The sequence below is a fragment of the Augochlora pura genome, chromosome 10 (genome assembly GCF_028453695.1).
Source record: "Augochlora pura isolate Apur16 chromosome 10, APUR_v2.2.1, whole genome shotgun sequence".
In the NCBI taxonomy this organism is placed as follows: domain Eukaryota; kingdom Metazoa; phylum Arthropoda; class Insecta; order Hymenoptera; family Halictidae; genus Augochlora; species Augochlora pura.
In genome coordinates this window covers 3942529-3966598 of record NC_135781.1, presented here as the reverse complement: position 1 = coordinate 3966598, position 24070 = coordinate 3942529, and the positions used below count along the sequence as shown (strand labels likewise).

The window sequence follows — 24070 nt, the reverse complement described above, 5'->3', positions numbered from 1 at the left end:
GAGAGTTCAACTGAAGCGAGAGATTCGTTTTTCCTCGGTTCGTTTCGTTTGATCCGTGCTGCTCCGTCGTTCCCTCGTTTACTCGATTCAATTTAGATTTGTCATTGACCGGCGGCCCCGCGACCGATTGCGCAATCTCGAAAACTCGAAGGGATCGCGGTGCCGCGATAATTCGCTCGGGTTCGTGAAAATTGCGCGCGGTTTAACTGATATGACTTTCCGTGACGCGGCGCGAAGGCTGTCCGTACAATGGGATGAACGGTCACGCATGTAACGCATGTAAATGTAATTTGTTAGTATTGTTTTAATAATGAAAATTAGGTTATGTACGGGGTAGAATTTTTAACACTGGAACTACCGAGCTCTTGATGACACTAATGTATATTAAAAATAAAGGTGAAAAGGCAAAGGTATTTTTTACTGTTTTTCGTAATTTCATAATTAATCAGTGACTTGCTGTATATATTCAATAAATAAATTCATAGAATTATTACGAATTAGTTAGAATTATTATTATATATAGTTATGGGAATAACATTGTAATACTTTTCACTATTTAAACTGTCAATTAAAGCTTTTATTATTTAAAAAATGTTATAAAATGTTCTCTCATTCGATCGCTTACACGATTCATCTCGGTAAAAATAATAACGCCCAAAAATGGCGAAATAAGTTCAAGATTAAAGATTTTTAGATTTGTTAGATTGATTTTTGTATTAAACCTATTTGTTGGGTATAAATAAATAGTTATTGTCTCCTAACAATGGTAATATTCGATTAATTCTAATTTACGATTTCTAAGATGATATATGCTCGGACGATGAAGCGTATTTAAAAATTTCCCCGAGAAATAATCTTATAATATCAGAATGTGTGGAAACAGAAAAATACAGCCCTCTCGACCGCGTTGGTAATTCCAGCGTTAACCGAGGCACCGCGTCGCGTGAACTTTCAGAAAACGCGTACTTGCGTTCGCCGCCTACGGTCACCTTTGCCGCCGCACAATTCCGTCCGACGATCTCGATCGATGACATCATTGCCGCGCGACGACGTCAGCCGTTTGCCTTTATCTTCCGAATCGGCAACGTGTACCAGGCATTTTCTTCTCCGCGTCGGCCGCGTACCCCGATAACGAACCAGTCGGAAACACGCGGCGAGTAACACTGATAAAACGGCGGAAAAAACATCGCGAATGCGAAATTGAATAAGTTCTTCACGTGACGAAGCACCGAAAGAGCTGCGGAGCCGTGGACTATCCGAGCCGGAAACAAACGTCGGAACGTCTTCCTCTCGGATTGCGTAACCGGGGCGAATAAAGGCCGCGGCGCGAAGACGGTAACAGGGTCGTAGGAAGATTATGCGAACGCCGGTACGAATGTTTGCGCCACGGTGCACAGACGTTGGCTCCGACTAATCCGCGGACGAGTTAGATAACTGCGCGAAACCTAGTCGGAGAGATCCACGGTACCGCGGAGCTTTGCGTTGTCGCACGGTCGAGAATCTTGTTTGCCGTTCTCTTGTTTGTCGCGGTGTTTTCGGAAGTAATCGTTTCCAGAAAGGTGCCTCGTAAACGTATCAGCCAGGCGTGGAATTCTTCGGCCGCGTTCCTCGAACCAGGCGATAAAACGTCTCGATTATCTTCCAAATAAATTGTTATGTTACATCTCTGTACGTCGAACGGTTTTCTTAAGTATCTATTCGCGGGCAATTTCCGAGCCATTTACTTCGATATCGCGGGCTAATGGCGCTGTTAGCTGTCATCGATATTTTATTGATTATCTTTGAGATTTGATATAATTAAGACGTATACGTCGTCTTGTGAACAAGTTATAGAAGAATGCAATAAATACGATCAGTGCGATAAATATAATAAATTTATCGTATTCATTGCACTCATTGCATTTATTGCACTAATCGTATTAAATAAATCGTGATCTCTCACAAAACATTAAATATACATGAAAGCTTCGTGTACGCGCCGCTAAGGGTCGGACGCGTGAGGAACGGCGCCACTGGCGCGGAAGAACTTAGAAAAGTAATTTCTAACCTTAAACTGTGCGATATGAAAACTGAAGAAAGCAGGAACGTTTAATTGACGATTCTCTAATTTTAGGTTAGTATATAAGTTGTAAATAGGGCTAGAAAAAAGGGGAAAATCATACAAAAAAATTTAATAAACTCTAATTTTAGACGAATCCATTGGCGTTTCCTTAATCCTACACCCAAGAAGAAAAAAATCGAAAACATATTATATATATATATAAAATATTATATATACTGCTATAAAATATTATTTCAATACGTATGCACGCGTTCATTAGAGACAAATATTTGTCAAAAATATCAGGACTCAATGAAATCCTCAGGTAAGCATAAAGAGAAGACAAGATCGAAATCGAACAATTTTCATCCGTTATTTTCGCGCATTTCAGAAATTCAACAAACAAACAAATTGGACTCGTTTCCTTGCAGAACTCATACATCCGGTGCACGCTAATAATAATAATTATATAATAATTTCTTTCCGAAGACGAGTCTCCGTTCGCTGGCCGCAGTAAACCTAGCTGTACATGAAATATCGTTCGATCGAGCGTTAAATATTCCGCGATATATTCCCGGCGCCGATAGATTCCAGCGAACGTTTCTCCGAATCGATGCCGATTGCATTCCCACGGCGAAAAATCCGCGGGATCGCTACCATTTCTCCGCGATCAGGAATCCCGCAGAAGCCTTTCACATCGCTCGATTATCGTTTCCTATTAAATACTTCCTCCTCTTCGTAATTGATTCCCGACGTGAAAGAAGTTCGCGAAGCAGAGCTAACTGTAGATCGCCGTTAATTGCGCGCGCGCGCTCGAAAAATGGTGAGAGAGCCGCGGCGGCGCACCGATTTTTCCGCGATTACAGGCTCCGGCCGCGGTTCGCAATATAGATACGGATGCGGATCGAGCGCGATCCGTTCGATCCGAGTTCCGCGCGCGCAGACGGTATCGGTTCGATTTAGCGGGCATTATTCGAAACGGTATCCGCGTGCGCGCGGTTCCCGGTACAGGGAGCGAATGTAGCGGAAGGATGATTTTTCTGATCCGCGGCGAGGGATCGCGCGCGAGCGCGAGCGGAAACGTTCGCGTTCCCGCGGAACGAGATCTCTCACCGCTCGAAGTATGTCTGGAATGAGAATCGTGACTCTGACATCTGAAAGATACGAGCAAGTAGTAGTTGGCCGGCGCTGAGCTCTCGTAGCTGCTGCTGCCTGCTGCCTGCCTGCTGCCTGCTCGCTTGTTCGTTTTCGTCCCCGGAGCCGACACGGGGCGTTCATTACCGGTCCCGAACGGGTTCGTGACACGTCACGAGAGTATCTCAATGTGAAGTTCGCAACACGATCGAGGGCGAATTCTTGCGGACTTTCACCGGCACGGCCGTAGCGGGCCCGCGCGCGGATCACCGGGGGCTCGGAGATCGGCTCGGATCGGGCCGAAGGACGAGGGGGCCATCGTCGTAAAGCCGGCGCGGAGCGGGCTCGCGCGCGGCATTGTTGCGCCTCCGCGGTGAACGATTCCCGGTCACGCCGATCCGACATTCTCGCGCCGCGCCGCGCCGAGCCGAGCCGAGCCGCGCCGCCGGAAAAATCCATTCCGATCGGTTTCTTTGCGCGGAGGACGCGGTTCCGAGAACGGAATGCCGCAAGAGAGTGCCTCGAAAGTTTTAGACCGAGCGATTTATGGCCGACCGGCACCTTGAACCGAGTCTGCCCCCGTCTCGATCGCCACGATCGCGACCGCCTCGTCTCTCAACGTTTACTCCCGTGGCCCCTGACGAGCGGCTGATAAATAATGTCTCCGGCGAACTGTACGTTTTATTCGCCTTCTGCGAACAGAAGTTCAGATTCGCCTTCCGCGTTTCGAATAACTTTTTTCCACACAATTTTTGTCTACAATGTGACGATCGTTGAGAGATCGCCGTATACAAGGTGCCCATAGTTACTCGTAAGAGGAAAATTCGGGGTTCCTCAGGTTATTTGAGAAAACTTTTTCCCTTGCAAAAATTCATTTGGCGGCTTTGTTTTTGAGTTATTAGCGAAACACTGTGACCAATGAGAGGCGAGCTCAGAATAGAACCAACGAATAGAAGAAGGCCAATAGCGCCAATTGGCTCAGCTGATCTCTCTTCTCATTGAGCACTGTTTTTTCTTATTATTAACTCGTAGTAAAATATATATAAGTTCATGGGTCTGTTTGGACCCAGATATGGGACACGTCGTTCACATTGTTCTACAAATTGCGGCTGCGTTGTCGACGCCGTCTGCACAATGTGCATCGAAATCTGCCGCAACCGAAGGCATAAACTAGAGAACAGATTCGCGCGGACATGCAACAGTTTGCTACTCCGAGATAGCTGAAACATTGTAGCTCACCTGCGTTGAGATGTTCAGGCTTGGCTCCGTCGATGTTCTCGGCTGGCCCGGCGTCGTCTACCTCGTCATTCCTTGCTGCAACAAGAGAAAGAGGCGAGCTTTAGATAAAAGTAGACGCAAACGAGCGCCGAGGCAGCGGCAAACGCTACATGTGTATATCGAGTGCATGGGAAATCCAGGGGTTCAGTGAAGCAAAGATAATAATCGTCCGCTCTGACGTCACGCGGATTAAAAGCCGATCGTCGAAGGTTGCATATGTACGATAATAATATAGAATATAGAATCGAATCGCATTCTTGATTGAATTAAACTTATTGTTATCCACGTTTCTATAAAATTTTAAATATTTTCCGCGGAAATTGTTATTCTCGAAATATGCACATGACATATTTAGTCAATTGAATTCCTTTTTTTGACAGTTAAATATTTTTGCATATTTATAATAGACATGGCCAAACAATTGAGCCGTCTATTTTGAAAGCAACCTAAGTCAATTTGTATCGATATTAAGATAATTAACAGTTTGCGATTCAAAGATATTATACATAACAAAGTATGATAAAAAATAAAATACAGCATGTAATAAAATATATAAAAAGATATAATGAATAAAATGAAATATGAGGAAGAATATTAAAATATTAAAATGATGTGTTTATATATATATATATATATATTGCCTATATGTAAAAAATAGTTATTTTGTTACGGACATTTTCAATTTTTAGCTAACATCCTATCAGTCTCTGATTTAAATCTAATTATAGTAAAAAAGTCATGAAATAAGAAGGTCCGCTGGAAAGTCTGATTGATGAGATCCAAGACCAGGTCGAACGTCTCCTTTCTTTCCCTCCTCCCTCCCGTCATTTCCAACCCCATCGAACTGTTTCCACGAGTTTTCCGAGCTGATCGCGCGCGACGCGGCCAGAGGGACGCGTCTCCTTCTCGGTGACGTTTCAATTAAGAAAAATTACGGCCGTAGATACGGCGGGGCCGCGAAACGTGGAACAGGCTCCGCGCACAAAGGATAGAGACCCAGTGATAATGAGTCGAGGTAATAGCCGCTGGCTAGTGGACACAGCTGCACGGTTGACTCCAGTTGACCCGCCGCTTTATTGGATGCCGGGTACACGAGAGACAGGGTGAGCTCGGGAGCCGCTGAACAGGCGTCGCTCCGCACAAACCCCGGTGCGTGTACCCGCGGGATTAACGCGGGCCGAGAACAGCTTTCCGCTTCCTCCTGCAACCACGGCCCGTTTCCGCGTGTTGGACGTTGTCGCGCGCGTCACGGTCCCGTCCCGGCCATTCACCGATCAACGGAACACAAGGGACGCTTGCTCTTCGTTCACCGATCGTCAACTCTTTCTCCACGCTTTTCATTCATTCGACGCGTTCGACGCCCGGAGGGCATTCAGGGGAAGCTGAAGGGGTCGAGCAGGGTGGCTTTCTTCCTTTTCTTTCGGTATTTGCTGTGACGCCGGGTGATCCAAGCGTATTGACTATGCTTCTTTGCTATTTAATTAACACAGTTTGGACGACTATGGATGAGTTAGAATCGTGGTGGCGTAAGTCTCATTTTCAAAGAGTTTTGTTTATGTCTTAAAATGCAATCCTTCAAGAGGCAAGTGAAATAAATTATGGAATCGTGTAAATTATTGTAAATTAAGTTATTTTTGAATTAATTCAACTGTACGTTAATTTTACTCTGAATTGTATTAATTTTAAATTAACTTAACTTTGAATGAATTGAACTCTAAATCCTCTGTATTCTAAAATAATTTAATGCTGAATTAATTTGTCTCTGAATTTTCTTAATTCTAAATTAACTTAATGCTGAATTAATTGTCTCTAAATTTTCTCAATTCTAAATTAACTTAATGTTAAATTAATTTTTCTCTAAATTCTCTTAATTCTAAATTCTCATAATTCGATATTAACTAAACGCTGAATTCACTCAACTCTGAATTATCTTAACAATAAATGCGATCGGTAATAAACACGCATGTTGGTAGGTAATAACATCCCCCCCTGTTTCTCGCAGTTAGAACAGCGTGATTTACGCAACTATGATTCGAAGCGATTCAATTGTGCACGCGTACCATTAAATAGTGGCGCAATTACGGAATTATTCATGAACATAACGTGAATCAGTGAAACAGCTAACTATTAATGCAAACGGGTCCGGTTCGGCATAGAAGCACAAAGAGTTGGAACGTATCCCATGGGTCGAATGCACTCGGGGATTTCTTTCTCACATTTCAATCAGTTCCATTTCGACTGCCGCTATGTTCTCAAACTTCGTTCTACGCAGGTATCATTTGAGAAATCTTTTGAACTATCTGATAGGAAAATATATGATGTACAACATAACTTGCAGCGTGAAGGTTCCACGCGTGTTGGAGATTTTTAACTTACGCTTAACACTTGTATTCGTAGTTCCGACTTTTGTCATTGCGATGAATATTATAGATCATAAATTATATAATAAATTATATAATTGGATATTATGTATATAAATATTGATTTATTTATCTTTTAGTCTGTCATTTTTTTTAAAATAATTATTTCTAAATAGAAAGCCTGCAACATTTGCAATTTTCGAAAGGGGTAGTTTTCGAATCCATAAAGCTGCTTACACAAGTCTAAGCAACGACGGCTCTCGGGAGTGTAAATCATTAATTTAAATTACGCAGATTTCAAGTAGTTCAGCCTCGTATTTCAACGACTCGCCTGGCCCAGGAAAACCGCGCGCCGCGTCAGAATTAAACGCTACGCTCGAGCTTTCCGTTTCCGCATACAGGACACCACCGTCGCGTCCATTCAGCAATCAGCAGAATACGCGGAAGAGCGAACTGCGGGGACCGCGTCCTCTTCCTCTATCAAGCGTCCACCGTTCTCTATCCACCGCGAGCCTCTCTTCTCTTTCTCTCTATTTCTCTCTTTCCCGGCTGTCTTGTTGGCTTGCGACCTTGATCGCTTAATGAACGTTGCCCGCGCAGATCCATATCTCGAGACACGGGCACATCGAGCGTGCTTCCCCCCCCGCCGCAACGCTAACAACCCTTGGAACCCCCCCCCGATCGATATTAATTAATCTCGACGGTGGCCTCCCTTGTTTTCGAACGGCCCCGACGCGATGGGGGGAAAGTGATTTTGATTGCTGTAATTTGCGACCGCACTGCAAATAGATGCTGGAAATTACGGCGGCGGACCGATCGATCGTCCATCTTTTGATCCTGGGCTACGGCCGAAGGACTCTCCCCCCCCCCCCCCCTTCCCTCTCTTGCCGATGCCGGTGCTTGGTACCCATACTAATCGGATCCGCTGTCTAGACTTCGAATTTTTATTACGGACAACGCTGCTCGAAGAAATTACACTGTAGACGAATTTTGGATGATAATCGATCAACTTCGACAGACGATAACTTTGTGAAATATCATTGCAGGTTGATGACATTTTCTTTAAATTAAAGCTTGAAACCCCTATTTTATAATAATATTTATTTTAAATTTTTGTTTTAAATTTTTATTTTAATTTTGGCGCATCCTCACCACCGTGAGCCTTCAAACGCGAAGCCATATTTACCGTATCGAAAATTGCAATATTTGACGAAATGCACGGATCTTGCAAAATTATTTTCCCAGATGCCGTTTGCAGTGATATGAAGTTCGATCCTTCCTCTTTAATTTAAAAAAAAGGAAACGTCGCTGCGATTTTTTTTCACGGAGTTACAGCACTTTGAAGTAATCTCACAAGTCGCACCCCTGGAAAGGGGTGGTCAGTCTACGCATCGCTTTAAAGTGCTGTAACATTGCGAACAAAAATCGCAGCAACATTTTGTCTTCTTTAAATTAAAGAGGAAAAATCGAGCTTTATATCACTGCAAACGGCATCCCGAAAAACATTTCACATCGTGCCGAGTATAGTCGTCGAAGACGGGTAACTAAGGACGCTGCTGTAGAATAAAAATCCTCAGTCGACTGTAAAACTGTACATCGTAAAACTGTATAATACGAGTGAAACGAGAGGATCGACGGTGGCAGAAGCAAGGATCGCGATCGATTCGCCATCGATCCCTGTCCGCGTCGGATCGTTCGGCCGCGAAGGAGGCGCGCGAGCCACGAGGATCGCGTTTCCGCGGTTTGGCGGCTGCCGCGCGGAGTTTTGCAAATTCGCGCTGGCCCCTGTCGGGTCTGGGCCGGCTCTCTCGGCTAAACGGCCCGTAAAATTGAAACGGACATGGAATTTTAACGGTCGATTAAGCTACGCGTTCGCGTCGATCATCGCGCGTTTAAGTGCGCGTCGCGGCAGCCGCGGCGGATCGGCGGGACTCCGCGGTCCCCGGGCCTTTGCAACGCACCGCAAGAACTCGTAAAACGGCCCCCCCCCCCCCCCGATATCGCCCGCTTTAATCTGCCCGCTCCGCGAAAGCGTTCCTCTCCGGCGAAGAATGTGCGCGCCGGAGAGTCCTCCCACCGCGTCGGCGAAAACGCGGCCCGTTTCGCGTCGCGATCCGACGGGGTAGCGGACCCAGTTACCGTGCGCCAGCCAATTACTGCGCTTCTTGCTCGCTCGCAAGCATAATTAACTTTATGCTTATCGTACGAGATATGGCGGATTTTTCTACTCGGGTTCGATTAATTATTTATTTGGTAGAATTAAACGGACGCTTTTGAAATACTAAAAAATTCAAGATTGCTGTTATTATAGGTTCTGTAATAAAGGGTTCGTTACGTTTATGTGGAACGTGAATTAAATGGAATTAAAGATCGATGAACGCAGAGGTTGGTTGAGTAGAATATAGTGAGACGATGGAAATTCTTTAGGTTATTATGTTTAATCTATGCAGGTTGTAATAATGCTGCCATTTTAAGGTAAGTCTTAAGTTTTGTTTGAATAAGCGCAGTAGATGATTGGAGACGTCGATAGATGATGGTAGAGCAGTCGATCACTGTAAGGTAATTAATTTTACTGTATCTCTAGTTTATTTTTGAGCATAATTATCTTTGTATTCATCGAATAAAAGAAATTCAATTTTCTCATTAAAAAATATGTCATATTTCCTTATTAAAGCGTTATAGTCTAATAACAAAATACGTCTAATAATGTTATATATATAGATATACATAGAAACCTAGAATATCGAGAGACTTTATTAAAAGTCCTTATAAAAAGCAAAATTTGTTTCTTATGTGCACCGGTGCGCAGTTTATTCAACAAAAAGCAGACATTCTGAATTAAAATCGAATTAAAAGTCGTGGAAGAAGGAAATTGAATTTATTTTTCTAAATTATGTTACAGCAAAACCGGGGGAAAAAATGCCAATTACCATGTCCTCGACCGCGCTACGAACCTCGAAACTTTTATCAAGTTCAAGTATTCTATTCGATCAAATTCAAATTGCAACACAAAGTTCCATGACATTAATTACTCCCTCAACATATTCCAAATTAACTTTAACTGAATAAAATTAGTAAATTTCCCCACTTTAATTAAAACGAGGATATTTCTCAGAAGCAGAACCAAGTACAATATAATCTAACCTAAAAATGCAAAAATTAAAGAAACCCAAAGTTTAAGTAAAAATCGAACGATTCCAAGAGCCGCGAATTAATTGCTACGCCAAAACAGCAAGTTTCGTTTCTCGTGTCGCTCGGTGGAGCCGACAGGATAGCTAGAGGCTGCCGATCGCGGCGTTCGGCCGGACGCTCGGAGGATCAAGGGAGGATATTTCGGTCGGATTTTTCGAACGACCGGGAAGCAGCCCGACGAAAGGACCGGGCCGGGAAGTTGACATTAGGGGGGTCGCCAGAAGGAGAGCCGCAAAGGGCTCGGGGGGGAGCGCGGGAGACGAAGGGAGAGAGAGAGAGAGAGAACCAGTCCGAGGACGGTGAACAGGAAGAGGACAGGCGAGCCGGGACGGGACCCCGGGACAGGGAACGGGCGAGAGCCAGTCGGAAGGAAGGAGGGAGAGACTCCGGCGGAGCTGGAAAGAGAGAAAAGGGAGAAAAGAGAGCAACGGGAAATAAGAAGAGTGGTTCTCCTCTCCGGTCGAAGAGGTTGGGAGCGGGTGGCCTTGAGCAGGTCATCACCTCCGGCTCTGCGGCGCTGATGCTGCCCGCGCGCGCTGGACCATCTTAACTTCTTCTTCGTCCTCCTCTTTCTCTTCTTACTCGTTGAACCGTCCGCTTCTCCTCCGGTCAGCACTCTTCGCCAACCTCTGCTCTCTCTCCTTTGCTCCCGGCTCCCGGCTCGGCCCTCTTCCCTTACCTCTTCGTCCCTCTTCCCTTACCGGCTCTTTCCAGCTGCCTTCCTCCCTCTCTTTCACTCTCCCTCTCTCTCTCTCTCTTTCTTCTCTCTTCTCAATCTCCCTTCCTCTGTTTCTCTTTCTTCTCCCCATCTCCCTCTTTCTGTTCCTCTTTCTCCTCTCCTTTACACTTTTCCACGGACCTCCGCCGCGCAGCGAACAATCCGTCCGAGCTAACTCCGCGGCGACCAAACGGATACACCGAGGGACCACGTCTCTCCTCTCTCTCTCTCTCTCTCTTTCTCTTTCTCTTGGTACCGAGAACGAGCCGCGGAGAGGAATTCCCGGTGTCGCACTGCGTTTCGAACATGCTGGATGCACGAAACCCTAAACTGCCCGCGCCGAGTTCGAACACCGCTTCGTTTCTCCTTTATTCCACTGCGATCGGTGCACCTCTACAACGTGGGACACCGTAAAACATCGGGGAAACGACGCGAAACTACGGTTACGATGCACTTCGTCTCTCGCGGATTGTCGACTGCCGCGCCGATAGGGTAAAACCAATGCATAACAAATAGACGCGTCTGCTAGTCGGCACCGCAAAATTCGAGACGGGTTTAGGCGAAACGTAAAATTCGCTGATTCTCTGTCAGGATTAGTGTACGCTGTTATTGTTTATTGTTAGGATAAACGTATATGTAGAGCATTGTATAGTACTTATAATTATTTTTGTATATTTGGAAATGTGTTGGTGTTTAATTTAATTTATTTAATGTATGTAAAGAAGTAAAATTAACAAATTGACAGCTACACATCCCCTATCATCAATTTCTGATCATTTATATGCTCGCGAATATCGTTCAAACATTAGTGTTAATATTTTTTATTTATTAGTGAATGGTTTGAAAGCCTCTTGCAGATAAATAGTTTATACATAGAGGCGAGACGCTATATGCATTATGTAATTTCACTAGGAATAATATAGACTTATAGAGAACCGGTAAAGAAGTCGACGTAGACGTCCAAGGTGCGCGAAACTGGCATGATACGATTAAAATTAAAAATTAAAAATTCTGTAGATTTATCAGCTACCATATTTATAGATCTAACATTTTATACAAAGAAGAACGATCTAGATCCAACCATGACTTTCTGTGCATGTTAATAATATCTTAAAAATATATTTTACTTTATCTATAGACTATGTCGTCATACAAACTCGATACTATTCTTGGACACGATACGCAATATTTAGCAAACAATATCGTTTTATTATTTAAGCTTACATTAGCAAAATGACGCGTACATTATCGATACAAATCGATCGAATTTTACACAGCCTTATCATCTCTAGCCGACTTTCGGCCGCAATCTATTTATCATCTTCATTTGCGACAAGTATCGAATATCTTTAAACGTTTGAACATCTATTAGCGTCTCGATGCCGACGAACCACGATCCGTGGGAAAGCCAGCGGAAAAGCACGAGGGAAAGTCAACGCTGCTTCAATTCGAGTTCCCTACATTTTTTCCTTCGTCGTACACCGAAGCAATTAAAGCGGTATTGATTGCCAATAAATATTACTCGTAAAGTCGACGAACAGCGTCGCGTTTGTAGGACAACATAATTAATCCATAAAATAAACTGTTAGGCCATTAAATGCGAAACGCGTGCCCGGCTCGATAATTTTACAGTAAAATTTATGTGTTCCTCGTTTAATGATCCAGTGCGTTCGCGAGACGTTCGAACGATATTCGCAAATATATAATTGTCCGTAAGCTTGCGAACATCGCCGCGAGTTTTCTCTGCGATTTTCTGTTCGCTGGACTCCATTTTTATCCTCCAGAACTCGAGGCAACTGTAAAACACCGAGAGAAACGGGACGAAGATGTGACACGGTTCTCTTAGCCGCTGCAAATACTCAATTGCCCGCGCCAATAAAGTAAATCCGATACACGCCGCTTCTCTGGAATCGAATCGAGAAAGAAAGAGAGAGAGAGAGAGAGAGAGAGAGAGACCGGCAACTATGGTTTTGCGCGCGGCCGAGCTCTCGGAACGTCGTGTGCTGTCCCGACCATTTTCGAGTCGCGCGGATTGTTTCTTCGTGCGCGTCGGGAAGTCGAGATCGCCGCGAAGACACGCGAAGATCAAGTTCCAACGGGACGCGACCATCCACGGGGAAGCGGACGTCGCCCGATCGCGAGATTTTCAATCGGGGATTGAAATTCCGCGGCGTGTGCCGCGCGCCGTCGGGCATTCCGCCGCGACGTCTCGTCGCCAACGAAGCCACCGCGCGTTCTCGACGTCGCCTCCATGCGAACCGGATGTCGGGAAGCGACGTTGCTGACGTAGAAGCCGCTGCGACGCTCGACGATTACGCTTGCGACGTTGTGGATCGAGGTTTTGTAGTAGAATCGCGCAATTTGCAGCGATCATGAGAAATTTCTTAAACGTAGTCAGGTTGATGCGTTATATTGGTTAAATTGCGTTATTTTGCAAATTCGGATTTTTTGATGTTTGCATGGCAGGTGTACTTGCTTGGACGAGAAATTGATGTACGAAGGCGTTAGAGTGATGCTGGCAAGTGTTTTAGTATTTTCTTTCTTTCTTCAGCAATTTGAATATTTAATTTCATTTAATCCCTTGACCTTCCCACATTTTTATATTACACTTACAAATTTTCGTCACAATTGCGTCAAATCGGCAGTCTGGTTATTAGACAATCGACGCTTAACCTTTTAGATACTACGCGCCACTATAGTGGCTTTCGCGAATGGCTCGTGCTTTACTCAATTGTTTTATTATTTATTAAAGCAAACAATTCAAGTGAAAGTGTGTATATACAATTTATTAAGGAAAGAATATATATTATTAGTACTATATATAGATATCCGGAAAAAATATATATTAAGAGAAAATCGTAATTTAGTTACGAAAAACTTTATTTGCGCAAAATCCTGCCGTGCCTAAAAGGTTAAAAGCCAGAAAATGCATCGCCGTCGACAAAACCGCAAGCATTCCTGTCCGCCGATTCACGAAACGGACGCGAAAATTGCAATCCGGTCTTGCGCGTCGCACGACACACGCGCGAATGGCAGCATCGCTAATTTCCGAGAAAAACACCCTGGAAGAGGGAACGCTAAGGAGACAAGGAGTCGGAACCGTGCGAGCCGAGGGGGCTCTTTCATCGGGCGTCGTCGTCCCGAAAACGAGCAGGAAACCACGGGACTCTGGTCGGCCGACGGACCGACGCGACGCCTCCGGGGCGGTCGGAACCCGCTTCGTCCCGTCCCGGCGACACGATAATTCGACTAATTGCGCGAGCCTGATCCCCGGGCCCGACAACCGGGGAGCCGGAACGGGAATCACGCAAATCGAGTTTGACAAAGTGGATCGGCCCGTAACGCCCTCCGAACGACGTAATGGCCGACGCGTGGCCGCGCAGGCGAGATTCGTTTCGGTGAAATCCGCTCGGCCGATCGGCGCGAGGCCCGCTGCATTCGGCTTAAGTGAATGAGGAAGATAAACATAATAATTACGAGAAATTGCGGGCTGCCGCTTGGAAACGGCCCGGCCGCGGCCGAGGCGAGAGAGGGAGAGAGGGAGAGAGGGAGAGAGAGAGAGAGAGCTCCGGGACTCGGAGAACTCGACCGCGCCGGGACGTATCGACGCGCCCCTTCAGCCGTTCAATTAAATCGAACCGCGTCGCGTACCGCCGGCCTGTCAATGGCATTCACTTCGACCGATGCAGTCGGATCGGTCGTTCCATTCTAAAATCACCGCGGGACGCGCATTCCTTGCGGTCGCGGGCGTCCAAGCGAACTTCTGCACCCTGAATACGCTGATTACGGAAAGCGGTTTTTTCGTCGTTCCGAGCAAAGGACCCGCCATTTTGTCACCTTCCGGAGACGCGAGGTTCGGGGCAACAAAACGTTTACTGTCAGACAGAATAGCGTTTATTGGTGGATTCTTTTGGCTAAGAAGCATTTATCTTTTCAATGGATCGTCAATTTATTTTCAATTTTTTATTTCAGGCTCAACCAGGGTTAATTGTGATTGAATTTTAGGTTACACTACTTTTTTCAAAAAAAACATTGTTATATGGAATTTATATTTTTACTCCCTCAGTGACATGTTCATGTAAAAAATTTTCAGCTTAAAAACTTTATATTTGTGGGAGTTGTAACATTTTTTATGTTGCTGTATTATTTAAAACGCTTCTGCGATGCGTAACCTGACATAACCTGTTTGATTCTAACACGATATCTATCACATAATTTTAAACAATACAGCAATATAAAAAACAGTACTTTAATGTTGAAAAACTTCTACAAGAATAAAACTTTTAACTTGAAATCTTCTTTACAGCACATATTCACAGTACTGGATACTAAGGGTACAAATTTAACGTTCCGATCATTTTTCTTAAAAGAAAAAATTTTTTCTCACTTCAAAAATATATTTCCAAAATTGATTTCTAAATATCTAAATTAATCATAGAAAATGTTATAAAAACATATACTTTCAAAATTTGATCTTAACAATTACTGGTAGCTGATATTCACAAGGTTGCCACCCCCTTCCCCGTTTAAACGGCCGAGAGTCACCGACGGGGCCTTGTCCCCGCCGATTACGAACGACGAAATGCCCGACGGCCTGCCAGGGAATCACGGTCGGAATTGGTCGACGAAGAAGAGGCGCGGCTGACCGGAAGTCCTCGAGGAGAGCCCGGTTATTCTCGAACGACGCTGCGCTGCGCGAACTGCGAACAGACCCGATAATAGCCGCGCGTGGTCTCACGGTTACGAATCGCAATTAAGGACGACGACGACGACGACGACGACGACGAGGCAACGCGCCATGGAGGTTGAAGGAGTACCTGCCCACCTGTCCTCTTCCGTTTCGAGCAGCTAGCTGTGCCTTTTTTTTCAATCCCGCGACATTACTTTCCAGCTCGTTGCGCCGCGAACGACGCGTGGGATTGTTCAATCGTAAACCCGTTTACGCCGTGGTAACTGCTCCGTGGTAAAAGCCTGTCCCGGACGAAAGACGCGCGAAAAGTCGAAATCAAAGCCGAACTCTTTCTCCGTATTCAACAAGCTCACTTTTCATTGGGTGAACGCGCTACTACGGTCGTACAATTTCCTGCAACAAGAAAGCGTATTTGCACTCTGGTTCTAAGGCGCCATTAAAAGTGACGGTATCGTGATTCAAAGGGATATTTATGTCGCTGATTTTTCTTTCAGCTTTTCTTGTTGAGGAAATGGACTTCGAGTCTTTTTATGTATTGTAGAAAACGTTCTCTGAATTAGTTTAGGACGTTGTATTTGGAAAGTTTTTCTGACAAGCTATCTGCTTGGAATAAATTTGGCAAGAATTGTGCTTTTTTATATATAATCGAAATGGGATGAAAATGATTATAGTGCTGTGGAATTTTATAGAAATCAATTCTTGGTCTTGGGTCGTCTTGACCTAGTGTATTTGGATCGTCACCGAATTAATAACAATTGAGTCCAGTACATAATTTACTTTTCTGACGGAGATATTTTTGTTATTTTAAAAACCCCACGACTGATTAATATTAATTAAAATTCAAAATTCTTTCATGTCAAAGAGACGATTAAATAATTATCTTCTAATGAGTTCAATACATAATCTACTTTCCAACCAAGACATTTTTATTATTTTAAAAATCCTCGTCCACAAGGAGTTAATAATAAAAACTCTCTCGCGACAATTCTTCTAACAAATTTGAAACAGCCGCATTTTGCTATTAAATTTGCATGGAATCCAAACACTGACGCGCATCGTCCGAAAGAAAAACGCTCAAGAACACGAACATAACCTCAACATAAACGACGCAGTGGAAATGTCTCAAATATCGCGGGCGCGTGTGACCCGTCGCCAATCGAAAAATACCAGCAGTTGTTATCGGATAGGGTGGTCCGTGGCCGGCGATCTCCCAGGCGAATCCTTTTCCGATCACGGCTCAGCGGAAATCGGCTCGCGGCCATTATCGAAAGTAGAGTGCCCGTAATCGCGTGTAACGCAACCGCGATCATGCAAATGCGGGCGAGCGTTGTTCGGTGATTTTTCCACGGGATCGTTGGCAGCGGTGCCGCGCGATGCCCGTAGGGCCCCCGATCATCGACAGTGATCGAGATTTCAATAACGGGAAGGATGCAGGGGTGAACGACTCCCCGGGCTTGGGCACCATTTGCCGATCACGCGATGGCCTCGACCCAGTGACGTCTTTGTTCTGCTTCGAGGTTCCCGCTCGGAGTTTTCGATTCGAATCTGCCGGAGACCTGGCGGCAAGGTTCCGTCAAATCAAGTCCGCTCGAACGGTCGCAGGCGAATCTAAACTCTAATCGTATCGCCTAAAATGGCTGCCTCCTTTTTCGTCGGAGATCCTAACGCATCTAAAGAGTGTCCAATTTTCAGTGTTGATTTTTATAATTTTGTATTAATCTGAAAATGAACCGCTTCCATCAATTTTTCTAAATTGTTCTATTGAATAATTATTGTTGGAACAGTTTTCTCTTTAATGTTAAAAAATTTTCTTTCAACTTCTGTGTACCTAACTTTCACCAAATTTTTCTAATAATTCTCAACAATTCGTTTGTACTTGTTAAATGTCATGTAATATCTGGCAATTTAGTAGAAAAATTAAATACCGTGACTAAAAATAGACACCCTTTAACATGCTCCAGTATCCTACACGTTTTAACACAGCGACGTCTCGAGTGACACGAATGCTGCGATAATAAAACAGTTATCTAACCACAGTGCCGCTTTCCATTTTCATAAATTTCTACTGTGTAAATGCTTTCGCATATAGATTGCATTAAATTGAGTTAATTACACATCCAACGTGTTTAAACAATAAAAAAAGAAGACCGAATACTTAAGGTACTTTTGTATCTATAGTCTCTAAGCTCTCCACCGTAAATTATTAAATAAAACAAACAGAGTAACCTAAAAACAAGACTACTTGAAAATATAAACTAACCTCATAGAACTGCACTCGTCTAAAGAAATTACCATAAAAATAGCCACAACTTTCCCAGAGAAAACAAGAAAACCTTTCCATCGCGCAGTTACGTTTCGCAGTCCGATTGCCATAATTAGTCGGCTCCTACCTTGGTCTAACCGCCACGGAACGCTTCCCGTTGCAAACGGTGACACACCGGCACCAAAAATCCGGAAGATGGGCCGCCGGCCACTTGACTCGCTCGAATCGCATAAACGGTCTCGGTCGCGCGCGCGAACAGTGCGTACTAACTCGGCGTGTATCTCGAGCGGTTGGCGCCTGCCAGATAACGCGGCAGGGCCCGGCCGTTTCTCCGACGAGCAAATCGCGGCGCGTGTCGTGTGCGGAGAATACACTCGGCTTACGTACACGGTGGTACGAGAGCGCGTTCGCTCGCTCGCGAGCGCGCGCGCGCGGCCGGAGATGCGTCCGATGAATGAGCTAATTGTGTGGCCGGCGCGGCGCGAGAACTATCTCTTTTATTCCGACTCTGAAAAACCGTTCGAGTCGATAATCACGCGCGAGGGAAATTAGGACAGCGGCCACGGCGAGGTACACGGACGCGCGCCCGCGTTCGGTGCATCCGTTTTCTCCGTATCGAGAGTTGCCCGGGCTATTTTTAACGCGGTGGCCCCCGGCACGATTGATTACGCTCGCGAAACGCGGCGTAACTGCTCTCGACCTGCTCTCGTATCGGCCGCGTTCGCCTCAGTTTCGATCGAACCATTCGATAAAGATGACACATTTTTGTTCGCGTTCGCGAACGCGTCGCGCAAACACATCGTTTAATCGGGGTAGATTCGCGCGGGGAAGAATGGCCGGCTTTGTGCTCCCGCGAAACGGTTTTGTTTAGCCGGAGATTTATGCTCGGAGGAAAAGAGAGCGACGCGTTCATTCAACGCGTATCCCATTCCGCTATCGCTGTCGCCCCGGAGAGTCGGTTTAACGACGCTGCCCGGCTCAATGAGGAATTATTTTCACGTTACTTTTCATTCGACACGCGTTATCGGCGATACGTAAGACAACGTGCTATTAATTTCGCGGCAATCGCTGCTAATAATAAACGGCGTCGGACGACTTCATTATCCTTATTGTGCTCGGCGTTTTAAAGGGGTCCCCTTTGTGCGTCTTTCGCAAGTCGATCTCGCTGCGGCCACGAACGCGACAGAATTTTCACTTCTGCGAACGGATCGAAGACACCTGACCGACAGGTCGATGCAATTTTACGTTGCGCGATTAATTGCGCGCATACCGGATCAGTTTGTTTTAATGGCGTTGATAACTTTCTTTCATTAAATGGTATTTGTGTTTCTAGAGCGAACGTTATGCTATCAGCAATTTCTTTCTGTTCGACTGCATCGAGTTTATTTAGTTGTTTGTTTGTATGTTTATTTCCTCGTTTTTTTACTTCTTTTCTTTTTTCCTCGCTTTCTTTATTCATTTATAACAAGAATCTTTGGTACAAGTAGAATCGTAAGGGTTTTCGTAATAAATAAGCAGAATGCACGATAAATCGAAGAAATCTTTAAAATTATTAATATCGACGAAAATGAGATTGGTCAGAAACTGTACTATAATATTTTCTATATGGCAAAAATATCTATTTTTAATTCTCTTAATCTTTTTAATATTATTCTCAGCCTAGTTGCAATTTTTTAACCATTGTCCAGAGTAAACTAATTTGTCTGACATTCGAAAAATATTTAGATCGCTTGGCGCAGTTATAAATAAGTTATTAAGTTTTGGAGGTGTACGAATACTTTTTACACCGACTGTATCTATGTAAATTAGTATTAAATGAGTAACGAAGTATTTTAGATAGATCAACGCTAGAATTATCGATCTCTTAACGAGATTAATGTATATTAAAATAAAGTTTAAAAATGCCTCTGTATTATTTACTTCTTGTTGCAATTTTATGACTAATTTTCTATATATATTTGCTAAATAAATAAACAAATATCGTCTTATAACAACGCAAAGATCGTGCGATTTCTGTAGCAATATACGCTCGAACGAAGGAGTTTTTCAAAAAATATTTCCTAGAAACATTTTTACAATATCACTTTATCAATCGAAAGCAGTTACAGCGACGAATGATTTCAATTTGTTAATCCTAGCGTTAAGCACGAGTTCGTACAACGCTGTTATTCGAGCTCTAGAAAATCGCCTCGAACAAGCGCACGCCTCACAGCTACCTGAACGGCAAGAGCAACGTTCAAATATCGGCAACAAGTAGAAACAGTCGTGGCCAGTCGTTTAGAATGAGACTACACGCAACGGCGCGCGTATAGTACTCACAGAGTCAACAGCATTTGTATATTCTATTTTTTGTTATTAAGTGTTAGTATAATAAATAGTTTTTTGTTACTATAATAAATATTATTAATATAATTAATTATTAATATAATAAATATTATTGTTAATATAATAAATATTAACATGAACTTGAAGATCGAAGTCTCCTCTTTATAACGACACCATAAAAATTGACATAGAAAGCTGTCCTTGGTGATTATGATTTTTTTATTAGCTAGATTCTCTGTTGGGCCCACTGTGCGGCGCCGCGAAGCAAAACGTTCGCGCAGCGTGTACGCCGGACAGCAGCAGTTGTCGCGGCAGTTCTAACCGCGATGTCGCGGCAGATTCGATTTAGGGATTGCTCGAGCGGAATGCGAGCCGAGCGACAGCGGACGCAGAGAAGTGCAAGGGGTTAAGCTATTCGTGGTCAAAGTGTTAACGACTCGGCGGGGCCGGTCGGTGCGTCGCAGGTGCGTAACAAGTGCATATCGCCGCGGCTGGCCGGCCACGCATCACGGACGACGACGACGACGACGTAGAAGAAGAAGAAGAAGAAGAAGACGCAAGCGCGCGCGTCCGGTTGGAATAAGTTTCTGCGGGAACGAGACGGTAGGAATCAATCAGGATGAGGACGCGCACGGGGACGCGGCGAGCGCAATCAAGCGTGCGCCTGATTTCCCGCAGAAACAACAACAGCGGAATGGGTCGGCAAACAGCGCGGTCCGGGGGCAGGTGTAGCCCATCTGCACTGTCAGCTGCCAGCGTCCGTCCGAAGCCCTTGGCGTGCTCTACCCTTGAGATTCGAAAAATATCGCTCGCGCGAACGACCGACCGAGCGAGTAAGCGAGCGACTGAGCGAGCGACGCAGCAACGAACGAACGAGCGAACGAGCTGAAGCGGCGAAGCGAACGGCAGCTGTTCGCTGCGCTTTTCTGTGGGTGGCGAGTGAAAGTGCAGCTTCGAGGCCAGCCCGGGCGACAAATTGAATTTTTTACAACACCATCCTGCGGCTAAATCCGACCAAGGATCCGGACACGCGGGGGCACAGAAGCTGTTAGCCCACTTTCCGTCGGAACGCCGCGTTCCAATTACCGTCGCTTAAACTTCGCCGAGGACGAGCGAGCGAACCCGAAACGCAAAAGCGGCGGGGACCTGAGCACCGGGTCACCGTCGAACGGCAGCCGCTCCGTGGCCCATGGGGTCGCCGATCGAATGCTACCGGCCGCGCGCGCGCTCGCTCGCTCCCGAGAACTTCGCAGCCTCCGCCATTCCCACAGAAATTCCTTCGCTCGCGATCCCTGCCGCGTACGCGACCCGATATCTTTAACCCTTCGACCGCGTCGGAACAAATTTTTACCCGCGCGTTTACTTTCTTGCCGCCGACTCGACGCGGCTCTTACTTTCGCTACGATTTCATTGCGGATTGTACCGCAACGATCGCCGTGCGAACGCACAGCGCGGAGAAGCGTTTATGCGGGCCGATGCCGCGTGGAAACGCGAAACTGTTTCGCGAGCTCTTGTTTATTCAACGATGTCGGAATAATTGCACGCGTTTTCATCGGTTAGGTGGGCGATTGTCGGATTTGTGGAGCGGCGGGTTCGTTTCTTAACTGAGAAGCGGTGCATTTTCCTGTCGAGAGATGATATTGGGGCATCGAGAAAAATTGTTACATAATGTTTTAGAATTTTTATGTTGGCAGATTTGTTTATATTTGAGGAATTGTTGTACAATGATGCCAAAGGTCCAAAATGCAATGAATCAATTGAGATTGAAATATTATAAGTAAGGAAGCTGTTTTGGATTTACAAGTTAAAGGGTTGAGCCTCTGAGGCGATTTTCAATATTATCGTATCGTGTACTAAATAAATCTGTTTCACATTATGGCTATATGAAATAGAAATAGTACAGGACGGAAGAGCTATTTTGGGTTTCGAGTTAAAATAGCTACGACCGCAAAGGGTTCATTCATCGATTTAGAGTTTCGAACAACAGCAAATGATGGCATCGATTCTGGTTAATAATTTTTACATACAGAGAATTTTATTCATTTTAATAATTTAGAAACGGAATAGGTATATTCAACCATTTGAAAAGTAGGCTATACCTCTGTTCCTTGCAATTAGCATAGGCAATTTTCCATAAAAATCCGCTACTTCAATCAAGAAATTAATTTAGTCATTTCTTCAGAAAGGAATCTTTATAATTTCAACAATTTGAAAATTGAAAGTGACTGCTCACAGTAGCTTTACTATTAAAATTGCTAAAAAACAATCGCATAACCTAATGTCAGGTTATGTCATAAAAATTCGCTACTTCAATTAAGAAATTGATTCAGTCATTTCTTCAGAAAGGAATCTTTATACATAATTTGAACAATTTGAAAATTGAAAATGACTGACGATAGTAGCTTTACTATTAAAATTACTAAAAAATGATCTCATAACCTAAAATTGTTCTCGCGTCGTTCTCTATATTTTTTCCGATTTTATACAACTTTTCTCAATCTAGAAAATGTTACATCTAATTAGAAAATAAAATCATTCCTTCATTCAGCTCCTGTCAAAAGTTCAACGATTATTACATAAAAGTCGCTTTCCCCCCGGCGTGATCCAGCAACACAATCGTGGGACTCTCAGATCGTGCATAGTCCGCAGTCGGTTTCGAGCTCGGCCGGATCGGATTATAGGGATCATACGAGGATGTCCGACCGGTCGTAGAAAAAGCGGCGAGCCTAAGCGCGTCGTTAGGCTCGCCTTTTTCCGTCCCGGGGCCCTCGGAGCTTTTTCGACGATCCGGACGGGAAGCGCCCGATCCGGGGGAGATTCTTTTTTTACCCCGCGAAGCGTACGCGCGCGCGCTCCTCTAATGTCTCACATCCTGCACGACTGAAAGCGTTCCCGCATCTCTCTCGCTCTCTGCTCGCCGCCGCTCGCGACCGGATCGTAATTTTCGTTGGCCGCTAATCGGTCGTTGGCACGGCGGCGACCGGCCGAAAGCGGCCTTTTCCTTTCGATCGTATTTTAGTCGGCGCCGTTGATACGTGACTCAGGTCGCCGATCGCGGCCGTGATTCACGGCGAGGATCGAGCGGATCGCGCGTCCGGATCGCAACCTTCCGACATTCTAATTCGCCGCTCGAGATCGCTCGAGATCCGGCGATCTGCGTCGATCACCGTCTAGCCAAGGACCGCCGATTTTCGAGCGGTCTCGCGGCGATCGAGAAAGATCAATCGCGTGATTCTCGACGATTCGAATCGCGCGGCGCGTTCGTAGCAGTTGAGCAAACATCGCGGCTAGGCGCAAGTAAATATTGGTAATACCTTTTTCGTGTCACGAACGGTGCCCGTGGAACATTCGGTAGCTGCGGAACGGTAACACGATCCCCGCGCCTGTCGCCTTTAATATCTCCACGGATCGGCCGCGATCCTCAAGGCCGGCGCTCTGCTGGTCGATCGGCGCTCGATGGATCGGTCGATCGTCGACGAAAGACACAATCGGCGGAAAATCCGTCGACGGATCGACGGTCACTGGTCACGTCGCACAGTTCACACCTCGGCTTCTCTCAGTGTCCCCCCGGAACGACTCTTCGAATCGATGGTGATTTCGAACCGGTCGATTTTCGATTGCGAAACGAAATTAATTCTCGTCGATGGTGCGGTGGATGTAATAATAAATAGTACTGCGATTCGCGTGCGAAATACTGTGTGTGTGTGTGTGATATCACCGGTGGAGAATCGTTTGACAATCGAAGGAACGCGCCGCGAGGCGGAGCAGGCGAGGGACCTCGGAACGTTTTGACTCGGAGCGTCGAGAGGAGACTGGCGAACGCCTTTCTGCCTCTGCCTGGGACATCGCTGGGCATCCCTTTCCACCAATGACGGGGCTTCCTTACTGGTCTCACGGAGAGACCGTGGTACCTTTACTCTTGATAGGTTACCTTCGAGTTAACTCGATAGGATCGTAAACGTGCGCGTGCATATAAATCGCTCTTCCGATCTCGAAAATCGCCGGGATTTTCGGCCAGTTGGACAAAGGGTAGCCCACCGATCGATGATCCAGGTGGCCGATCGAACCA

At 45.3% G+C, this 24070-nt stretch overlaps 1 protein-coding gene across 2 annotated transcripts in view; it reads right to left on the bottom strand.

The window, feature by feature from the left end:
- Positions 1-23448, bottom strand: part of LOC144475800 (uncharacterized) — a 56561-nt gene extending 33113 nt beyond the window's left edge. Inside the window, exons 1-2 of one of the 2 annotated variants that reach the window (XM_078192080.1) lie at positions 23316-23448; positions 4415-4489 (exon numbers count right to left, since the gene is read on the bottom strand). The gene's annotated coding sequence lies outside the window, so the exon portion shown is untranslated. Of the gene's footprint in view, positions 1-966; positions 1092-4414; positions 4490-23315 lie in introns of those variants that run through there. The other variant, XM_078192081.1, reaches the window with a different exon arrangement.
- Positions 23449-24070: the final 622 nt, after the last annotated feature.